This window comes from Bos indicus x Bos taurus, chromosome 22, assembly GCF_003369695.1.
Source record: "Bos indicus x Bos taurus breed Angus x Brahman F1 hybrid chromosome 22, Bos_hybrid_MaternalHap_v2.0, whole genome shotgun sequence".
NCBI classification, from domain to species: domain Eukaryota; kingdom Metazoa; phylum Chordata; class Mammalia; order Artiodactyla; family Bovidae; genus Bos; species Bos indicus x Bos taurus.
Window position 1 is genome coordinate 13,670,569 of NC_040097.1, and position 22,762 is coordinate 13,693,330.

Consider the following 22,762-nt stretch of genomic DNA (forward strand, 5'->3'; position numbering starts at 1 on the left):
TATGCAGAAAACTAAATGACACTGACAAAAGAAATCAAATAAGACACAAACAGATGGAGAGACACACTGTGTTCTTGGATTGGAAGAATCAATACTGTGAAAATGACTATACTACCCAAAGCAATCTACAGATTCAGTCAATCCATATCAAATTACCAATGGCATTTTTCACAGAACTAGAACATACAATTTTACAATTTATAGCAACTAAACAACAGCCGGAGAAGGCAATGGCACCCCACTCCAGTATTCTTGCCTAGAGACTCCTCATGGACAGAGAAGCCTGGCAGGCTACAGTCCATGGGGCCACAGAGAGCCAGACACGACTGAGAGACAAAGCACAGCACAGCACAAACAACAACAGTAATGGAAACGCAAAGACCCTGAGCAGCCAAAGAAATTTTGAGAAAGAAAAACTGAGTTGGAGGAACCAAGCTCCCTGACTTGAGACTATACTACAAAGCCATGGTAATCAAGATAGTATAGTTCTGGCACAGAAACAGACATGTAGATCATGAAACAAAACAGAAAGCCCCAAGAGAAACCTATGCAACTACGGGCACCTTATATTTTGACAGAGGGGGAAAGAATATACAAAAAAACCAAAACCCGGCCACTTCATTAAGTGGTGCTGGAGTAAAAATTCAGTGGTGCTGGGAAAACTGGGCCACTATGTATGAGAGAAGAAGATTAGAACACTTCCTAAACCATATACAAAAACTAACTCAAAATGGAGTAAAGACCTACATGCAAGGCCAGAAACTCTAAAACTCTTAGAAGAAAACACTGCCAGAACACCCATGGACAGAAATTGCAGTGAGATCCTTTATGACCCACCTTCTAGAACAATGGATATAAAAACAAAACTAAACAAATGGGACTTAATTAAACTTAAAAGCTTTTGCACAGTAAAGGAAAATATAAAGAAGATGAAAGAAACAACCCTCAGAATGGGAGAAAATAATTGAAACAATAGTAACTGGCAAAGGTTTAATCTCCAAAATATACTAAAGAGCTCATGCGTTTCAATATCAGAAATACAACCCAATCAGAAAATGGGCAGAAGATTTAAACAGACATTTTTCCAAAGAAGACATAGAGATGGCCAACAAACACATGAAAAGATGCTCAATATCACTCATTATTAGAGAAATGCAAATCAAAACTACAATGAGGTATCCCTTCATATTGATGAAAATGGCCATCATCAAAAAAATCTATAAACAATGAATTCTGGAGAGGATGTGGAGAAAAGGGAATGCTCTTGCACTGTTGTGAAAGTGAAAGTTGCTCAGTCATGTCTGACTCTTTGTGACCCCATGGACTATACAGTCCACGCAATGCTCTAGACCAGAATACTAGAGTGGGTAGCCTATCCCTCCTCCAGTGGATCTTCCCGACCCAGGAATTGAACCAGGGTCTCCTGCATGGCAGGCGGATTCTTTACCAACTGAGCTACCAGGGAAGCCCACTAGTGGCAATGTAAATTGATACAGCCACTGTGGAGAACCACACGGAGATTCCTTAAAAACCAGGAGTAAAACTACCCTATGACCCAGCAATCCCACTACTTGGCATACACTCCAAGAAAACCATAATTCAAAAAGACACCTATACCCCAGTGTGCACTGCAAGACTATGTACAACAGTCACGACAGGGAAGCAACCTAGTTGCCCACTGACAGATGAATGTGCAAAGAAGCTGTGGTGCATATGCACAATGGAATATTACTCAGCCATAAAAAAGAACGATTTTTGAAGCAGTTGAACTGAGGTGGATGAACCTACAGCCTGTCACACTGGATAAAGTAAGTCAGAGAAAAAGAAATACTGTATATTAATGCATGTATACAGAATCTAGCAAAATAATACTGAAGCACCTATTTGCAGAGCAGGAATAGAGACTCAGACATACAGAACAGACTTGTGGACACAGTGGGTGAAGGAGAGGGTGGGAGGAATTGAGAGAGTAGCATTAACATATACACTACCATGTGTAAAAGAGATAGCTCATGGAAGGCTGCTGTATAACACAGGGAGCTCAGCCTGGTTGTCTATGAAGACCTAGAAGGATGAGGATATGGGATGGCTGGAGTAAGGCTGAGGCTCAAGACAGAGTAGAGATATGTATATTTATGGCCGATTCACACTGTTGTATGGCAGAAACCAACATAACATGGTAAAGCAATTATCACCCAGTTAAAAATAAATAAATTAAATGAATATATTACCATACTGTTTTGCAACTGGGTCTTCACTGTTACAATATCAGAAAATGCACTGAGATTCCATATGTCCAGGTCTTCATGGTCCTTTACCAAAACCTTGGTAAACGGCTCCCTTCATCAGAAGCCAGGGGAATAAGAAACACTCCTGACATTTTGGCCACTTTATTTATTTTTTAATTAGATGATCCCCTTTGAATATTCCCCAATTCTCAGGGGGGAAACCAATTTTCCCGTGCTTCTCCACAGCCACATACTTCTCCAAAGGCACCCACTTCTTCACCTCCTTCTTCCTCTGACCAATCCCACACTCTGCCTCCCAGTGTTCCTTTATACCCTCCGTTACCTCAGGAGGGAGGGACAACTTGCAGTGGAACTTCCTATCACCCAAGATCCAGAAAAGTGGGTCCAGACGACACACTTTTCCGGATCCGGGTGATAGGAAGTTGAGACTCAGTGGCAAACAGTGATGAGACAATCAGAGTGCGTGCTCTTCTCTTTACGGGACTCAGTACAAAGCCAACAGACAGGAGGTCAGGGTGTGAAGATCCCCGTAAGTTTGTTGGAGGGTTTTAAGCCCTAGCTCTGGCCTTGGGTTTACCTTGGAAAGATGTCCAAATATCTTGCGGTAGCACCAAGGAGCCGTAACTACTGAAGCGGGCACCTTAGAGCCTATGCTCCGCAGCAAAAGCCATGCCATGAGGAGCCCGTGCACACTAGAAAGATGCCCCTCTCGTGACAGCTAGAGACACGCCAGCGCAGCAACGGAGACTACGCACAGGCAAAACTAAACAAACAAAACTTTATAGAGAATGCCCAGATAGTCCTTCTACTTGCTGTAACCCTGAGGAAAAACAGAATTTGGGCAACAGCCCAGGGACATGGTGACGAGCTTGCCAGGGTCCAACCTGAACATTTTGCTACGGGTGGAGATGCAATTCCAAATCAGAAGCCCAGTTGAAGTTTTTCTTTCCAATTTTTGGGAGGAAATAGAAGCCAGGAAGCATCTGATCCAATGAGTATTAGAAGGGATGAGAAAGTGTATGAAAAAGCCAGTTAACTAGGAAAAGGTTTAAGGAGTGACTTAAGGCAAAAGAAAACCCAGTCCTCTCATGAATAGCTAAGTTGCTTCAGTCATGACCAACTCTTTGCAACCCAATGGACCAGAGCCCGCCAGGCTCCTCTGTCCATGAGATTCCCCAGGCAAGAATACTGGAGTGGGTTGCCATGCCCTCCTCCAGGGGATCTTCCTGACCCAGGGATCGAACCTGTGTCTCTTATGGCTCCTTCATTGGAAGATGGATTCTTTATCATTAGTGCTACCTGGGAAGCCCCAGGTATAGCTTGTGGAGGTTTTCCAGAAAATTTACTAACATTGATCCATCCACTCCCAAGGGTCACACCCTGCTGGGAGAACATTTTATCAGCCAGGCCACCCCGATATTAGGCGGAAACTCCAAAAAAGTTACAACTCGGCCCACAAACCCTGATGCCCCAACTCGGAGAAGTGGCCTTTGGGCATTTTAGAATTGAGATCAAGGTGAGGACCAGAGAACCTGACATGAAAACAGTCAGCCAAGACTCAAGCTAGACCGATGGTCACAGCTGTCAGCCATGCCTTGCAACCACAAGATCATGGAAGGGGGCCCAAGAAGTTTAAGCATTCACCTGGAGGTAAAACCAGCAACGGGGATGCTTCAAATATCAATCAGTTGGCCCCTGAGGCCAAAAATGCCAAAATGAACAACCCTGTCCATGCAGAGTCTGCAAACGAATAGGTCACTGGAAGTGGGACTCTTCCCAGCCCGAAGCATAAGTGGGGGCTCTTGCTCCCCAGATGGCCACACTAGTACCTGAGGCAGCCTGGGGATGTGGGGGGCTCCCTACAACAAGATGTTTCTCTCTATCGAGGAGCTGCGGGTGGCCCTTGACATGGCAGGTAAGAAAATCAAGTTTTTAACTGATGAGGGAGCCACTTACTGTGCTCTGATTTCTCAGGCTGGGCTTCTTTCCTCCACCAAGCTGTGCTGTGACTGGTGTTCACAGAAAGCCTCACACTCATTTTTTCACTGGGCCTCTCACTTGTCCACTGGGGCAGTGTTCGGTTTCACATACTTTTTTAGTTGTGCCTGTGTGTCCTACCTCACTTCCAGGGAGAGGTCTTATGGGATTCCTTGGAGCAATATTACAGTTAGGAGGCCCCAAGCAGCCCCTTTTCTTGACCCTAGACAAATCAGCTGACAGGACAATGCTGATTCCCAGCCATAATCTACATGCAGTAAACCCTGCAGTTTGGGACACAGGAAATCCTGGGAATGCTATTAGAAATGCCCAACCTGTAAAATTTAGCCTTAAGCCAGAAGTTGCTTATCATAACAAGAGACGGTACCCCATAAAGTTGGAAGCAAAAAAAAAAAAAAAGGTTTGCAACCTCTCATGTTTTAATTCGTAAAACATGGCCTCTTGGTGCTTCCATCATTGTTGTTTAGTTCCTAAGTCGTATGCAACTGCTTTGCAACCCTAGGACTGTAGCCCACCAGGTTCCTCTGTCTTTGGGATTTCCCAGGCAAAAATATTGGAGTGGGTTGCCATTTCGTTCTCTGGGGATCTTCCTGACTCACAGATCCAACCCATGTCTCCTGCACTGTTAGGTGGATTCTTTATCAGTGAGTTCCTTGGGAAGTGTGTCAGTCTCCATGCAATACCCTATTCTGTCCGTTGTTAAGCCAAATGGGGAATGCTGAATGGGACAAGACCTTAGAGCAGATGATGCAGTGGTCCCTATGCATCTCCTTGTGACCAACCCTTACAACAGGATGCCAAACGTATACAGTGCTTGATTTAAAGGATGGCTTCTTCTGCAGCCCAGTTCACCTCCCATCTCAGTATCTCTTTGCCTTCACATGGACTAACCCTGGACTTGCCAAAAACAATATATGTGGACAAGACTGTCAGGGGTTTGGGGAGACGCCACACTTGTTCATCTTAGCCTAGGGACTAAGGGAACTACAGCTAAAACAAGGGGCCATTCTACAGTATGTAGATGACAAAGTAATATGGGGTCCCACTACGGAGTCCTGAGATCAGAATACAACTGATCTTAGAAGTCCTTAATTCCTTCTGGCCCCAAACGAAAGGATCTTCGAGAAAAAAACAAATCTCAAAGCAACAAGTTAAATATTTGGAATATATGAGGCTGGTTCAAAAGTAATTGTGGTTTTTGCATTGTTGAAATTTGCCATTTGATACTGGAATACATTCTAAATAAATGTGGTTATGTTATACATCACTTTAATGCACAATTCTTACTTTGTGTTTTTTGCTAATGAGTTATTATTTGCTGTTTATTTTATATTTATTTTAGACTATGGAAATGATATTAAACAGAAGGCAATTTTGAGAGATTTTCTTATTTGAGCTCACAATGGGTCATAAAACAGCAGAGAGAACTCGCAGCATCAACAATGCCATCTGACCCAGGAACTGCTAACGAACATACAGTGCAGTAGTGGTTCAGGAAGTTTTGCAAAGGAGAAGACAGCGTTGAAGATGAAGAGCACAGTGGCTGGCCACTGGAAGTTGACAACAACAATGGAGAAGCCTCATCGAAGCTGATCCTCTTACAACTACACGAGGAGCTGCTGAAGAACTCAATCAACCATTCTACGGTCGTTCAGCATTTGAAGCAAATCGTAAAGGTGAAAAAGATCAGTAAGTGGGCGCCTCATGAGCTCACCAAAAAAAAAAAATGTCGTTTTGAGGTGTCATCTTCTCTTATCCTACGCAACAACAATGAACCATCTCTGGACCAGGTTGTGACATGCGATGAAAAGTGAAATGTATATGACAACCAATGACAACCATCTCAGTGGTTGGACCAAGCAGTAAGTACAAGGCACTTCCCAAATCAAAATTCGCATCCAAAAAAGGTCAGGGTCACTCTTTGCTGTCTGCTGTTACTGCTGCTAAGTCGCTTCAGTCGTGTCCAACTCTGTGCGACCCCATAGACGGCAGCCCACCAGGCTCCCCCGTCCCTGGGATTCTCCAGGCAAGAACACTGGAGTGGGTTGCCATTTCCTTCTCCAATGCATGGAAGTGAAAAGTGAAAGTGAAGTCGCTCAGTCGTGTCCGACACTTAGCGACCCCATGGACTGCAGCCTACCAGGGTCCTCCATCCATGGGATTTTCCAGGCAAGAGTACTGGAGTGGGGTGCCATTGCCTTCTTCATCTTTGCTGTTTGTTGCTGGTCTAATCCACTACAGCTTTCTGAATTCCAGAGAAATCATTACATCTGAGAAGCATGCTCAACAAATCGATGGGATGTACCAAAAACTGCCATGCATGCAGCCAGCTTTGGTCAAGAGAAAGGGTCCAATTCCCCATGACAATGCCAGACCACAGGTGGCACAATCAAGGATTCAAAAGCTGAAGAGGGCTTCCCTGGTGCTCCAGAGGTTAAGATTCCGAGCTTCCAACACAGGCGGCCTGGGTTCCATCTCTGGTCAGGGGATTAGATCCCACATGCCACAACTAAAGATCTCGTATGCCACCAACTAAGACCCACAGCATCCAAATCTATTAGTCAGTATTATGTTTTTAAAAACAGCTGAACAAACTGGGCTACAATGTCTTGCCTTATCCACCATATTCACCTGACCTCTCGGCAACTGACTACCACTTCTTCATGCATTTCAACAACTTTTTGTGGGGAAAATGCTTTTACATTTCACAACCAGCAGGATGCAGAAAATACATTCCAAGAGCTTATGGAATTGTGAAACACCAATTTTTATGCTTCAGGAATAAGCAACCTATTTCTCGTTGGCAAAAATGTGTTGATTGTAATGATTCCTATTTTGATTTATAAAGATGTGTCTGAGCCAAGTTATAATTTAAAATTCACAGTCCAAAACCGTAATTATGTCTGCGCCAACTTAATACTTTAAATCCTGGAAGCAGACAGTTATTTCCAGATAGACACCAAGCTATATTAGGCCCACGTGCCCCCAAAGACAAAAAAAAAAAAAATCTTCATACTTTCTTAGGCATGTAAAGTTTGGCAGAATCTGGATTCTAGGATTCAGACTATGGCCAAGCCTCTATGTGAAGCCACTAAAGGTCAAGATATAGAGCCATTACTTTGGACTGAGGGACGAGAAAGAGATTTTAATAATATCAAGGAGGACCTCACCAGAGCTCCTGCTCTGGGACTTCTAATTTTCAAAAAACATGTATCTTGCATATAGGGGACAGCTCTGGGGGCACTTATTCAAAAGCTAGGAGAAATTCCTACTTTTTCCTAAAATTCCTACTTTTAAAAACAACTAGATCTGGGGGCTCAAGGCTGGCCTGGCTGCCTCTGGGTGGTACCTGCCACTGCTTTATTAGTGGAAGAAGCTAACAAGCTTACCTTTGCACAGCCACTGGGGGTTCAAACCCCTCATCAAGGATAAGGGATTCTCGCAACCACTGGCTAACTGGGAGCTGCCTTAGTGTTAATATCAGGCTTTACTCTGTGACTCCTCGGAGCTAAACCTCAAAACCTGCCATAGTTCTCAACTCAGCCACACTAACACCCGCTGAGGGCCCAGTCTAACACCTTCCTGCCTTGATGCCCTTTACCAGTTTATGCCCATGAAAGTGAAAGGTGCTTAGTCGTGTCCAACCCTTTGAGACCCCCTGGACTATACAGTCCATGGAATTCTCCAGGCCAGAATACTAGCATGGGTAGCTGTTCCCTTCTCCAAGGGATCTTCCCAACCCAGGGATCGAACCCAGATCTCCTGTGCTGCAGGTGGACTCTCTACTTTCTGAGCCAGCAGGGAAGCCTGTAGGCCTGCTCTAACAGACTAGGCCATAGCAAAGCCTGAGGAAGAATGTTTACTGACGTCAGCAGTTCCCTTAAAGATGGAGACAGGAGGGCAGGCGTATGCTGTTGTGAACACTTACAGTGTTACAGAAGACAGAAGCAAAACCTTTGCCACCTAACACTTGAGTCCAGAAGGCTGAGCTAATAGCCCTAACTTGAACCTTAAACTTGGGGGGAAGAAAAATTATAAACATATACATACAAACTCAAAATGTGCTTTCCTTGTTTTATATACATGCCCATGCAGCTATCGGGAAAGAAAGAGGACTTTTGAATGCAAAAAATTCCCCTATAAAATATGGGGCTGACTATCCTCAGGCTACAGAATACAAAAAAATAAAACTATATAGAACTAAAGATAATTGTGTGCATAGGCAATTGGGGCAAATTGGGGCAAAAAAGATACAAAGACCAAACAATCATTTTAATGTGCATTTCTCACTTTATGGTTTTTTGCTAATGACTTACTACTTGCTGTTTATTTTATATTTATTTTAGACTATGGAAATGATATTAGACAGAAGGCAATTTCGAGCAATTTTTTTATTTGAGTTCAAAATGGGTTGTAAAGCAGCAGAGACAACTCACAACATTAACAATGTGTCTGACCCAGGAACTGCTAATAAACATACCGTGCAGTGGGTTCAAGTAGTTTTGCAAAGGAGAGGACAGCGCTGAAGATGAGAAGCACAGCGGCTGGCCATTGGAAGCTGACAACAACGGAGAAGCATCATCAAAGCTGATCCTCTTACAACTACACGAGAAGCTGCCAAAGAACTCAACAGCAACCATTCCACGGTCGTTCAGCGTTTGAAGCAAACTGTCAAGGTGAATAAGTGGGTGCCTTGTGAGCTGCCAAAAAAATAATCATCTACACAACAAAAATGAACCATTTCTCAACTGAGTTGTGACTACAATGAAAAAGTGGATTGTATATGACAACCAGTGATGACCAGCTCGGTGGTTAGATCAAAAAGAAGCTACAAAGCACTTCTCAAAGCCAAATGTGCACCAAAAAAAGGTCATGGTTGCTGTTTGGTGGTCTGCTGCTGGTCTAATCCACTATAGCTTTCTGAATCCCACTGAAATCACTACATCTGAGAAGTATGCTCAATAGACTGATGAGATGTACCAACAACTGCCATGCCTGAAGCTGGCGTTGGTCAGCAGAAAGGGTCCAGTTCTCCATGACAGTGCCAGACCAGACATCGCACAGTCAATGCTTCAAAAATTGAAGAGGGCTTCCCTGGTGCTCCAGGGGTTAAGATTCCAAACTCCCAATGCAGGTGGCCTGGGTTCGATCCAGGGTCAGGGAACTAGATCCCACATGCCACAACTAAAGATCTTGTGTGCCGCAACTAAGACCCACGGCAGCCAAACAAATAAATAAATGTGTTTGTTTTTTTTTTAAGTTGAACAAATTGGCTATGAAGTTTTGCCTCATCCACCATATTTACCTGACCTCTTGCCAACTGGCTACCAGTTCTTCATGCATCTCGACAACTTTCTGCAGGGAAAATGCTTCCACAACCAGCAGGATTCAGAAAATGCATTCCAAGAGTTTGCCAAATCTTAAAGCATTGATTTTTAAGCTACAGGTATAAGCAAACTTATATCTTGTTGGCAAAAATGTGTTGATTGTAATGATTCCTATTTTGATTAATAAAGATGTGTTTGAGCTGAATGTAATGTAAAAATCATGGTCTAAAACCATAATTACATTTACATCAACCCAATACTATAAATCCTAGAAGCAGACAGGTATCTGCAGATAGATAACAAGCTATATTACACTTAAGTACCCCAAAGACAAAAAAAATCTTCATCCTTCCTTAGGCATGGTAAAGCTTGACAGAATCTGGATTCCAGGATTCACACTAATGGCCAAACCACTAAAGGCTGAGATACAGAGTCATTACGTTTGACTGAGGAACAAGAAAGGAGTTTTAATAGTATCAAAGAGGTCCTCACCAGAGCTCCTGTGCTGGAACTCCTCGTTAAAAAAAAACAAAAAACATTTATCTTGTACATAGGGGACAGCTCTGGGGGCTGTTAACAAAGCTAGGAGAAATTCCTCAGCCTACAGGCTATTTTTCCAAACAACTAGATCTGGGGGCTCAAGCTTGGCCCGGTTGCCTCTGGGTGGTAGCTGCCACTGCTTTATTAGTGCAAGAAACTAACAAGCTTACCTTTGCACAGCCACTAGGGTTCAAACCCCTCATCAAGGCCAAGAGATGCTGGCCACCACTGGCTAACTGGGGGCCGCCTTACTGTTAATACAAGGCTTTAATCTGTGACTCCCCAGAGCTAACCCTCAAAACCTACCCTACTCTCAACCTGGCTACACTAATGCCCCGTGAGGGCCCAGACTAACGCCTTCCTGCCTTGATGCATTTAACCAGGTTTATGCCTGTAGGCCTGATCTAACAGACCAGACCATAGAAAACCCTGAGGAAAAATGGTTTACTGAAGGCAGTAGTTTCCTTAAAGATGGGATCAGGAGGGCAGGCATATGCTACTGTGAGCACTTACAGTGCTACAGAAGATAGAAGCAAAACCTTTGCCACCTGACACTTCAGTCCAGAAGGCTGAGCTAATAGCCCTAACTCGAGCCTAAACCTTGGGGGAAAGAAAAATTATAAACGGATCTACAGACTCGAAGTCAAGTGGGCCTTAGGAAGCATCACTATGAACAAAGCTAGTGGAGGTGATGGAATTCCAGTTGAGCTATTTCAATCCTAAAAGATGATGCTGTGAAAGTGCTGCACTCAGTATGCCAGCAAGTTTAGAAAACTCAGCAGTGGCCACAGGACTGGAAAAGGTCAGTTTTCATTCCAATCCCAAAGAAAGGCAATGCCAAAGAATGCTCAAACTACCACACAATTGCACTCATCTCACACGCTAGTAAAGTAATGCTCAAGATTCTCCAATCCAGGCTTCAACAGTCCATGAACTGTGAACTTTCAGATGTTCAAGCTGGATTTAGAAAAGGCAGAGGAACCAGAGATCAAATTGCCAACATCTGTTGGATCATTGAAAAAAGCAAGAGAGTTCCAGAAAAACATCTACTTCTGCTTTATTGACTGTGCCAAAGTCTTTGACTGTGTGGAACACAACACACTGTGGAAAATTCTTAACAAGATGGGAATACCAGACCACCTGAGCTGCCTCCTGAGAAATCTGTATGCAGGTCAGGAAGCAACAGTTAGAAGTGGACATGGAACAACAGACTGGTTTCAAATCAGGAAAGGAGTACATGAAGGCTGTATATTGTCACCCTGCTTATTTAACTTATATGCAGAGTACATCATGAGAAACGTTGGGCTGGAGGAAGCACAAGCTGGAATCAAGATTGCTGGGAGAAATATCACTAACCTCAGATATGCAGATGACACCACCCTTATGGCAAAAAGCGAAGAGGAACTAAAAAGCCTCTTGATGAAAGTGAAAGAGGAGGGTTAAAAAGTTGGCTTAAAACTCAACATTCAGAAAACTAATTTCATGGCATCTGATCCCATCACTTCATGGCAAATACATGGGGAAACAGTGGAAACAGTGACAGACTTTATTTTGGGGGGCTTCAAAATCACTGCAGATGGTGACTTTAAATGATAATGAAATTAAAAGACACTTGCTCCTTGGAAAAAAATGTATGGCCAACCTTGACACATATTAAAAACCAGAAACATTACTTTGCCAACAAAAGTCCATCTAGTCAAAGCCATGGTTTTTCCAGTAGTCATGTATGGATGTGAGAGTTGGACTATAAAGAAAGCTGCATGCTGAAGAACTGATGCTTTTGAACTGTGGTGTTAAAGAAGACTCTTGAGAGTCCCTTGAACTGCAAGGAGATCCATCCAATCAACCCTAAAGGAAATCAGTCCTGAATATTCATTGGAAGGACTAATGCTGAAGCTGAAGCTCCAATACTTTCGCCACCTGATGAAAAGAACTGACTCCTTAGGGAAGACCCTGATGCTGGGAAAGATTGATGGCATCACTGATTCAAAGGACATGAGTTTGAGGAAGCTCTGGGAGTTGGTGATGGATAGGGAGGCCTGGCATGCTGCAGTCCATGGGGTCGCAAAGAGTTGGACATGACTGAGCGACTGAACTGAACAGACTTGAAATATGCCTTCCTTATTCTATACACATGCCCATGTAGCTATCTGGAAAGAAAAAGGGCTTATGGATGCAAAAAATTCCCCTATAAAATATGGGGCTGGCATTTGTCATCTTACAGAAGTGGCTCAAAACTCAAAACTAGTAGCCGTCAGTCACTGCCCTAGGCATCAAAAGGAAACTGACCTTTGATTATCTTTTGGCAGGGAAAGGGGGGGTACGTAAGATGGCCAAGACTTTTTGAGCACATATGTCAACACCTCTTCCCAGTAGAAACCAACACGGAAAACTGCACAAGTTATGTGGTTTAGCAATTAGCCACTAAACTACGCTATTCGATATGGGTGGGGAAACTGAAAACTGGTTCGCCAGTTTGTTCTCCTGGACCTGACAAGGTACAGTAAACCTTTCTGGCAGGAAGTTTTTATTTTCTTTTAACTGTTTTCTTTTCATTCGTGCTGATTTATGCCATATTTCCTCTAGTGCTCTGCTGTCTTCCCTACTGTTGTAAACCTGTGGGTGAGACTTCTCAGTCCACGGAGGAGACCTGGGTCCAGCAGGTCCAGACCTTCCATGCCAAAAACAGAGAAACATGTTAGACATTCAGTTCAGTTCAGTTGCTCAGTCTTGTCTGACTCTTTGCAACCCCATGAACCGCAGCACGCCAGGCCTCCCTGTCCATCACCAACTCCAGGAGTCCACCCAAACCCACGCCCATTGTGTCGGTGATGGCATCCAGCCATCTCATCCTCTGTCGTCCCCTTCTCCTCCTGCCCCCAATCTTTCCCAGCATCAGGGTCTTTTCAAATGAGTCAGCTCTTCATATCAGGTGGCCAAAGTATTGGAGCTTCAGCTTCAGCATCAGTCCTTCCAATGAACACCCAGGACTGATCTCCTTTAGGATGGACTGATTGGATCTCCTTGCAGTCCAAGGGACTCTCAAGAGTCTTCTCCAACACCACAGTTCAAAAGCATCAATTCTTTGGTGCTCAGCTTTCTTTATAGTCCAACTCACATCCATACATGACCACTGGAAAAACCATAGCCTTGACTAGATGGACCTTTGTTGGCAAGGTAATGTCTCTGCTTTTTAATATGCTATCTAGGTTGGTCATAACTTTCCTTCCAAGGAGTAAGCGTCTTCTAATTTCATGGCTGCAATCATCCATCCACAGTGATTTTGGAGCCCAGGAAAATATATTAACAAAAATAAATATCTAAGCAGAATGACTTCTTGGCAGGGGTAACATCACCCCCTGTCTGGTCAACAGTTAAGACAGCCCTCCCAAAGTTATCCTGATGCCTTCCCTTTCTAGGTCCTGAAATAGCTATTGTGCTTCACATTTTTAACACTTGTTTATTAACTTTTTGGTTATGTTTGTGTCTTTTAGGATGCAACAGTTTGCATCAGGGCTCATGATGGCTCAAGGAATTCAAACCATTCCACCGCAAGTGGCCCAGGTCCCTACAGGTCCCTGGAACAGTCATTGAGTGACCCCTACACCGCTATGGTAGACTGGGGTCTGCAGCCCTGTTCAGCAGGAAGAAGTTTCAGAGAGAACTTCAGCCCCGTATGCCTTAAGAATAAGGGTGTAGAGTCTCTCCAGGTGAAATGAGACACATGGACCTGGGACCCTTTGCTGCAATGGTATGAAGCCTGCACCTGGACACACCGTTACTAAGGTATGAAATACAAAGAACTGTATGGGAATAAAAATAATTGTGTGTAGTTGGGACAAACTGGGGCACAAAACATACAGAGATAAAAAAAACAAAAACAAAAACCCTAACTGCTATTTATAAAGAGCTGGAAGCCAAAAAAAGAAAAAAAAAAAAGGTGGTGGGAGTAAAAACAGGGTACTGAGACTGTCCCCTGCACTCAGCACCACCAGGGGCAAACTAGCTCAGCCAGTGTCTCCAGCCCAACTCCTGGACACACGCCTACCCTCATCCCACATAAGGAATGGGTTGGCCCCTACTCAGGGCGGAAGCAAGGGAACGTGGACTTGTTGCTCCCTTCAGCAGCCAGCTCAGGAGCACCAATAAGACCTTGCCTGATTTCTTGCTGGCCTCTAAACAAATTGTACTGATTTGAGAAGGCCAAGAACCCTAGTCATTATCAGATTTATGGCTCCCAAGGTGGGGCAGCTGTCCCCTTCTGGGGAAAGGACCTAGCCACTGAATGCAGCTTCCTCGTGGGTGACAAGGGGTCACATGAGCCTCTTGTTTCAGTGTCACCGCTTTTGGTAAGGCAGCTTTCCTGGCCCCTGGGGGTCTCAGGACCTCATTCAAAGAACACTTTCCCCTCCCCCTTGTCCTTCTCCCTCCCCTGAAATCTCTCTACTTCCCTGCTCCCTGTCCTCTCTTCTCTCCTTCTGAGACAGTGGATGTCGGGCAGCTACAGCCTCCCTCCTCTCAACTTCTGTGACCTGTTCCCTCTGGCTGCCAACAGCTCATCTAGATAGGAGACAAGCAGGGGTGGGAGAGGCTCGCCTCAGGCCCTGCAGACCCTGGTGCAGCAGGCTCCCCTGAAGGGAGATTTATGAGAGTCATACAGGTTTAAACTTGGTATCAGTTGCGGCTGTAAGCCCTAGTATTTTCGCCTTTAATTTCCTGTCTCTCACTTTTTCAGTCTTACTGGTTCCTCCCCGCTGTACCTCACCCTTGATCCTTATACATGCACTCCCATCGCCTTTACCCTACAAACTTGTTTGTGTCTTCAAGGTTTTGTCATCCGCGTCTTTTCTCTTCAAATGCTCCTCCAAGTCTCTGCCAAGACTGTGGGCAGACAAGAGCATTTAAATCTTGAAATACATATACAGCCCACACTGCCGGAGACTCCAGCCTTGGGTTACTTCTTGGGACTTTAGAAAGAAGTTTGCATTTCCCCCTCCTCTGCCCTTTGCAATTTAACTGTTTTGCTTTGTTCGAAGAAACTGCCTGATTCATCTGTAGTCCCCAAGACTGAAGAAAAGGCCATTTTAAATTCAAGCAGGAGAACTATGAGATCTCTCGTTCTGTAGGGATTAACTTTTCTGGCTTAAATTTATGGGTTTAATATTAATTAACAGACCTGCCTTTAGACTCATCAGCATAAAGTATAATATTCTCATTGTACCTAGGATTACTGAAAGTCAGTAAATGAATATCATATTTGTTATAAAATTTGTCAACAGGGAAAATGAAATGATAAGACTAGATTTTTAAGTAAATGTAACTGGGATAAAGGTGGCTTCATTCCCCGGGGGCTGAGCTAGAAAAGAATCTGCCTGAAATGCAGGAGATGGGGAGATGTGGCTCCAATTCCCTTAGTCGGGAAGATCCCTTGGAGGAGGAAATGGCAAATCACGCCAGTAATCTTGCTTGGAATATCCCATGGACAGAGGAGTCTGGTGGGCTACAGTTCGTAGGGTTGCAAAAGAGTTAGAAATAACTAAGGGACTAAAGAACAGCAGCAGCAAACTGGGCAGAAATAGAACATGGAGAAAAGAATGTTGAACGTCATCAGAATTTTCAAAGGTTGCATTAAACTTAAACTAGGCAAATGGATTTTATCATAGGCTGATGTAAACTAAATTTGGTCTCTCTGAAGAGATGAAAGTTTTTCTGGAATGCTGCTTTTGATAACAGATTGTGTGCATTTTTGTGCCTTCAACTGACGTGTATTTACTTTTGAAATCTTTTTTTCACCTTAATTCAAGGAATAATTGTTTCACTGTGAACTCTGATTCTAACTGGGTCTTTTAAAATTTCTTGAAATTTTTGATTGACTTCCCAAATATCAAATACTAATTAAAGTTCTTTTGATCTCCTGCTAGCAACTTTGGAAGCTTTACAGGGGCCCTGGAGCATCCCAAAGAGAGATCCTAAACTAATTGAGTTGGTATCTTAAATTATATGGGAAACACTGTCCAGCTCACGGTTGACTGTGTCAGATGCAATCGTCAGGCTTTCTCCAATTCTACCACAACCACCCAACATACAGGGGAAAGGGTTTGAGGTTCTTGAGCTCTCCAGTCTCCCACCTTACTCTGTGTCCATAATATCCCCTGTGGGAATACTCCTACGTCTAGGCCTCAGATCCTGACCCCTGGGCCATTTTCCATTGTGCCAACTCCAATCTCTCCAGGAGTTCCTTTCTGCGCCTCTAGGAGATCCTTCACTCCGGGTCTTGGCTGCCGTTACGCAGTGACAGACTATTTACTGGGCTGGCCACGTCCAAGCAGCCCCCATTCCTAGGCTTTATAAATGCCCAATTTCAAGGAATCCAACTCAGCATCAGGAAACCTGTTATAGGACATAAGCATTATAGACAACAGACCCCTCTCAGGGGAGTCCTAGCAATGCATGGGTTCAAACGGCCCCTACTGGGGACCCCTCTTGCAAGGGACGGGGATGACCAGAGACATCTGGTTAATTCCTGGGAGAGTCGAGCGTGGTCAGAATCCCATTAGGTGAGAAAGGAATTCAGGGTATACTCTTACCCACTTCTGACAAAATCCTCCTCTAAGTTTTTCTGGGATGCTGGGCTTCATTCACTTCTAGGAGCGCTCTTGGTTTCAGATTACTCAACGTGGGAGGGTCCTCTTCTAAGCCAGAAAAAACATCTCTGGAATGAATCCTTAAAAATTGGTAATTTTTTAAAAATAAATCTGATGAAAAGGGAAAAATTTCTAACTTTATTGTAACATTGACTGGTCTTTATACAGGCTGGGGGATGGAGAAAAAGAGTCTGAAAATGGGTCTCTAAATTACAAAATACCTTAATTTCTCTTTCTGACTTTTCATTGTTAGTGAATAGGAATGCAAGGGGTTTCTGTGTGTTAATATTGTACCCTGCGACTTTACCTAATTCTTTGATTTGTTCTAGAAACTTTCTGGTGGTATCTTTAGGGTTTTCTACGTACAGTATCATGCAGTCTGAAAACAGTGAGTTTTACTTCTCCTGAAATCTTGATTCCTTTTCTGTTTTTTTTCTGATTGCTGTAGATAAGACTTCAAAAACTATGTTGAATAATAGTGGCAAGAGTGGGTACACTTGTCTTGTTCCTGATCTTAGAGGAAATGCTTTCAGTTTCTCACCATTGAGAATAACATTTGCTATGAGTTTTTCATATATAGCCTTTATCATGTTGAGGTAAGGAAACAATCCCATACACCACTGCAACAACAAGAAGAAAATATCCATGAATAAAGCCATCAGAGGAGATAAAATACCTGTGTGCAGAAACCTATAATGATAAAAGAAATCAAAGAAGGCATAAACAGATGGAGATATATACCATGTTCTTGGATTGGAAGAATCAATATTATGAAAATGATTATACTTACATAAAGTAATCAACAGACTCAATGCACTCCATAATCAATTACCAATGCTGTTTTTCATAGAACTACCACACACAAAATTCACAATTTGTAGTCACAAAATAATAACACTAATGGGAACAATAAGACCCTGAATAGCCATAGAAATCTTGAGAAAGAAAAATGAAGTTGGAGGAATCGAGCCCCCTGACTTCAGACTATACTAGAAAATTCCAGTGACTAAGACACTATAGCTCTGGTACACAAACAGAAATATAAGTCAGTGGAACAAGATAGAAAGCCTTGATAAAGGTAAAAGAGGAAAGTGAAAAAGCTGACTTAACCACTGCCCACAGTGGTAAAAGTACGCAGGTTTGATCCCTGGCCAGGGAGCTAAAATCCCACAAGCTGCGCAGTGTGGCCAAAAGAAATTCAAAATTGTTTTAAATTAAAAATAAATAAGAGAATAGTATGAACAATTAAACACCAACAAATTTGACAACCTAGAAGAAACTGACAACTTCCTAGAAACACACAGCCCACCAGAACGGCATCAAGAAGAAATCTGTAAAGCGTCTAAGGTGAGAAAAAGGAAAAGGAACACAGACACAAGCAGAAAGCAAAGGGATACGCTGTGTCCAGCAAACAGCCTCAGAAGAGAATCTGCTTAGACGGTGAACGGGAGGGAAAACGGAAAGCGCTTAAGACAAGACTGTGTCAGGAAATGGAGGAACAGACGGCGTCTCAAATGAAGAAGCTCACACGTGTCCACGGTCAGACCGCGGGGGGCAGTCAGTCAGCTGCTGAGTACAGCTTCCGTTACCTGGAGCCCAAATACCACATGTCGGGGATGGCTTCACGTTCAGGTCCATCAACAGCTGATTGGATTCGCTACTTTCAAAGCTGAAGAGTAGAGGGGTCCCTGGGAAGACAATCCTACTTCCTGAGCACAGCTAATACACAAAGCTCTTCTTAACAGCACTGGGCTAAAGCCCTGTCTAGATACCCCAGGATGACTTTAACCCAGGCAGGAGTCCAGCACAGCCGGCGGACTTCCTAGTATGCTTGGAGGGAGGGCAAGTTTTGACTAAAACAAAAGTAGTAAAATATATTATAGGGTTCATTATACATGTAATATTACAATTATGTAACAACAGTAGCACAAAGGATGGGAGAGGGAACAAACTTAAGTATACAAGGTTTTTATACCATAAATGAAGTGGTATAAAAGAAATATTATTTGGAGGTGTGTGCTAAAGTACAGATATATATTGCAGAACCTTGCACAACCACTCAAAAATTAAAGAATTGCAGGAAATAAGCCACTAATGGAGATAAATACCATAAAACATTGAAAAGAAGTAGAAGAAACTAGGCAAAGAGGAGACAGAGCAAACAACAAAATGGTAGGTTTAAATCCAACCATACTAATAACTGCACAAAGTATAAACAGGCTATACAATCAAAATGCAGATTGTCAAATAGGATTTTTAAAAAAGCAAGAGTCAAATAAATGCTGTCTGCAAAAAAAAGAAAACCCACTGCAAATATAAAGTCATAAGAAACAGATTTTAAAGTGGAAAAAAAGATATACTACACAAATACTAAACAAAAAAGAGAGTGACTACATTAATATCAGACAATGTAGACTTCAGTGTAGTGAATATTATCCAAGGTCTAGAAGACATTTCAGAATAATGAAGAGGTCCATATATCATAAAGACAAAACAATTCTAAGTGTGTGCCTAGTAGAGCTTCCAAAGTACAAAGTATAATTGATAAAACTGAAAGAAATGAATAAAAACACAACTCTACTTGGAAATTTCAAAACTCTCCTCTCGTAATAGATAAAACTACTAGATAAGTCAGTAAGAAGACACTAATTATAGTGTAAGTTGACCTAATTAGCACTTAGCAGGAACACCCAAAAACCCAGAAGAACACATGTCCTTCACAAGGGCAGGTCACCAGGGCCATCCTAAAAATCTGAACAAATTTAAGAGGACTGAAATGCTACAAAGTATCTTGTCTAACCACAAAAGAATTGACTTAGGAATAAATAATAAAAATATATCTGAAAAATCCCTAAATATTAAGAAAATTTTAAAACTCTTTTAATTAACCCATGAATCAGAAAAAAATCGCAAGAGAAATTAGCAAATGTTTGAAGTGAATGAAAATCAAAACACAACAGACAAAAACGTGTGGGATGCAGGAAAGCAGTGCTTTGAGGGAATAATACAGCAATAAAAAGCTTACATTAGAAAAGTCAGATCTCAAATTGAGGACCTATACTTTCACCTTTCAAAGGTCAGAAAAAAAGAAAATTGGTCCATGGTGATTAGAAGAAAGTAATACGCACAATAGAAATCAATCAAACTAAAAACAAATTTAAAATAGAAAAAATTAATAAAACCAAAGCACAGTTCTTAAAATAAGTAATGAAATTAATAAACCTTTAGCCAGGCAAAGAAAAGAAGAGTCATAATACAGATTACCAACACTGGAAATGACAGGGAACATCCCTACATATTCCATAGACAGTAAGACTATTATGATAACTTTATGTCAATACAATTGATAATTAAGACGATACGGATACATTTTTTAAAAGATTATCAAAGTTCACACAAGCCGAACTATAGAACATAAACAGCTGTATATATTTATTAAAAACTTAAATCCATACTTTAAATTTTTCCCACAGTGAAAACTCTATAGACTACATTGGTAAAAGCTAAGAAACATTCAAGATGAAATAATATCAAGTCTGTAGAAAACAGACAGGAACACTCCCCAACTCATTTTATATGGTGAGCAGTATCCACTTACCAAAACCAAAGACATAACAAGAAAACTACAGGCCAATATATCCATCATGAACCAAGATGCACCATTTTTTTTTTTTACAAAACTGTAGCAAATCAAAGCCAACATACAAAAAGCATATATTGCAACCAACTAGAATTTATTCCAGGAATGTAAGACTGATCTGACATTTGAAAATCAGTCTATGGTTTAACACACCATAAAAGAATAAAGATATGATTGATCATCTTAATAAGAATACAGAAAGTATTTGGATATGTACAACTTCCATAAAATTAAAATCTGTGTACTTAAAGAAGATAAAGGGAATCTATGAAATATCCACAGATCTTGTACTCAGTGGTGAAAGACTAGAAGTTTTCCCCAGGAGATCAGAAACCAGACAGGATGTTAACTCTAATCACTTTTGTTCAACATTGTTTGAATATTCTCATGAAGGGTTTAAGGTTAATTAATTAGTTAATTAAAAGTAAAAGGCATAAAGACTGCAAGAAAGAATTGTGTTTACTTACTCAAAGACAAGATGGTCAGTCATCTACACAGAATTCCCAAGGAATTTATAAAGAAAGCTACTGGAATTAATAAGTGAATTTAGCAATATCACAAGATACAAGGTTAACATACAAAAGTTAATGGCATTTTTATATACAATTAATGAATAATGAAAATTTTAAGTGGAAAGAAATGTAATGAAGAGTCTGAGTCCATTTCTTATATTTGGCCATTGACAGCTTTCAAGCTCCATTTCTCCCTCTTGACTCACATCTGAGCAAGTCAGTACAAAAGCTCTGATTTCTGCCTTAGTTGTCAGTAGGTAAGTTCAAACCATGAAAACTCAAATCATATATGGGAAATCCCATATATAGGATCAACTCCCCAGAGCGGCTCCCCCTTCCCTTCACTCAAGCTATCCCAGACTAGCTTGGGTGCCTATCCTGTCCCCCTAGAAAGCTCCCTTGAAACTGAGAGTGAAGTTGCTCAGTCATGTCCAACTCTTTGCGACCCCATGGACTGCAGTCTACCAGGCTCCTCCATCCATGGGATTTTCCAGGCAAGAATACTGGAGTGGGTTGCTATTCTCTTCTCCAGGGGATCTTCCCCACCCAGGGCTCAAACCTGGGTCTCCCGCACTACAGGCAGATTCTTTACTGTCTGAGCCACCAGGGAAAGTCCCCTTATGGAATAATAAAACTTCCCATGGCCTCTTGGTACATGTGTGGTACCATCAGTCCCAACATTTAAACAAATGTGAGGAAGTGTATTTAACCGACAAGACAAAACAATATCACTTATGAGAACATCAGGAAATCTGCAATAATTAGGATTATATTTATGTGCAAAACCTAAACACTGAAAACTACAAAACATTGTTGACAGAAGTTAAAGATGACCCAAAAATATACAGAGAGAGATACCATGAATAGCAAGACCTAATATTGTTATATCAGTCCTCCTCAAATTGATTTACAGATTTTATATGGAATGACAGGAATTTTTTTTTAAGGAATTGACATGCTGACTTCAAAATGTATATGGAAATGCAAATGACAGGAAAAGTTACAGTACAGATAAAAAGAAACCTCATGTGGCAATGAAAATGAAGAAACTACAGTACCTCATATCAATATGGTTGGATCCTAAAAATAGATTCAAAATATACCAAAAAAAGATGGTATGATTTGAATGAGGCCTTTACATAAAGCTTTAAAACATGCAATTCATATATGTACCTAACATCAGACTCTCAAAATACATAAACACTGACAGATTTAAAGGAAGAGACAATTATACAGTAATAAATGGAGACTTCTATACTCAGATTGAAATAATGGATAGAATACCAGACAGAACACCAGTAAGAAAATAAAGAACTTGAATAACATTGTAAACCAAATGGATTTAAAGATATTTATGAAATCCTCGACTCAGTAACAGCAGAATATACATTTTTCTCAAGTGCACATGAAACGTTCTCTAGGATAGATCATCCGTTAGGTCACAGATCTTAATAAATTTTGAGAGACTGAAATAATACAAAGTACATTTTCTGATCATAATAGAACTAAACTAGAAATCAGTATCAGAAGGAAAACTGGAAAATTCACAAATATGTAGACACTAAACAACACACTTTTAAACAACCAATGTGTCAAAGAAGAAATCAAATAGGAAATTAGTAAATAAGACAGATGAAAATGAAACTGTGGCATGCCCCCGTTCTGGGCTTCCCTGGTGGCACTGGTGGTAAAGAACTCACCCACCAACGCAAGAGACATGGGTTTGGTCCCTGAGTCAGGAAGATCCCCTGGGGTAGGAAATGTGAAGCTGCTCCCGTATTCCTGCCTGGGAAATACCACGGACAGAAGAGCCCAGTGGGCTACAGTCCATGGGGCCACAAAAAGGCAGAAA

General features: G+C 41.9%; 1 protein-coding gene across 3 annotated transcripts in view; it reads right to left on the bottom strand.

Annotated features, from left to right (window-relative positions):
* CHDH (choline dehydrogenase) overlaps positions 1-22,762 on the bottom strand; it is a 92,204-nt gene that overhangs the window by 37,961 nt on the left and 31,481 nt on the right. The window contains exon 1 of one of the 3 annotated variants that reach the window (XM_027522572.1): positions 8,728-8,995. The exons of the other annotated variants lie outside the window; for them this stretch is intronic. The gene's annotated coding sequence lies outside the window, so the exon portion shown is untranslated. Of the gene's footprint in view, positions 1-8,727; positions 8,996-22,762 lie in introns of those variants that run through there. 3 annotated transcript variants of the gene reach the window in all.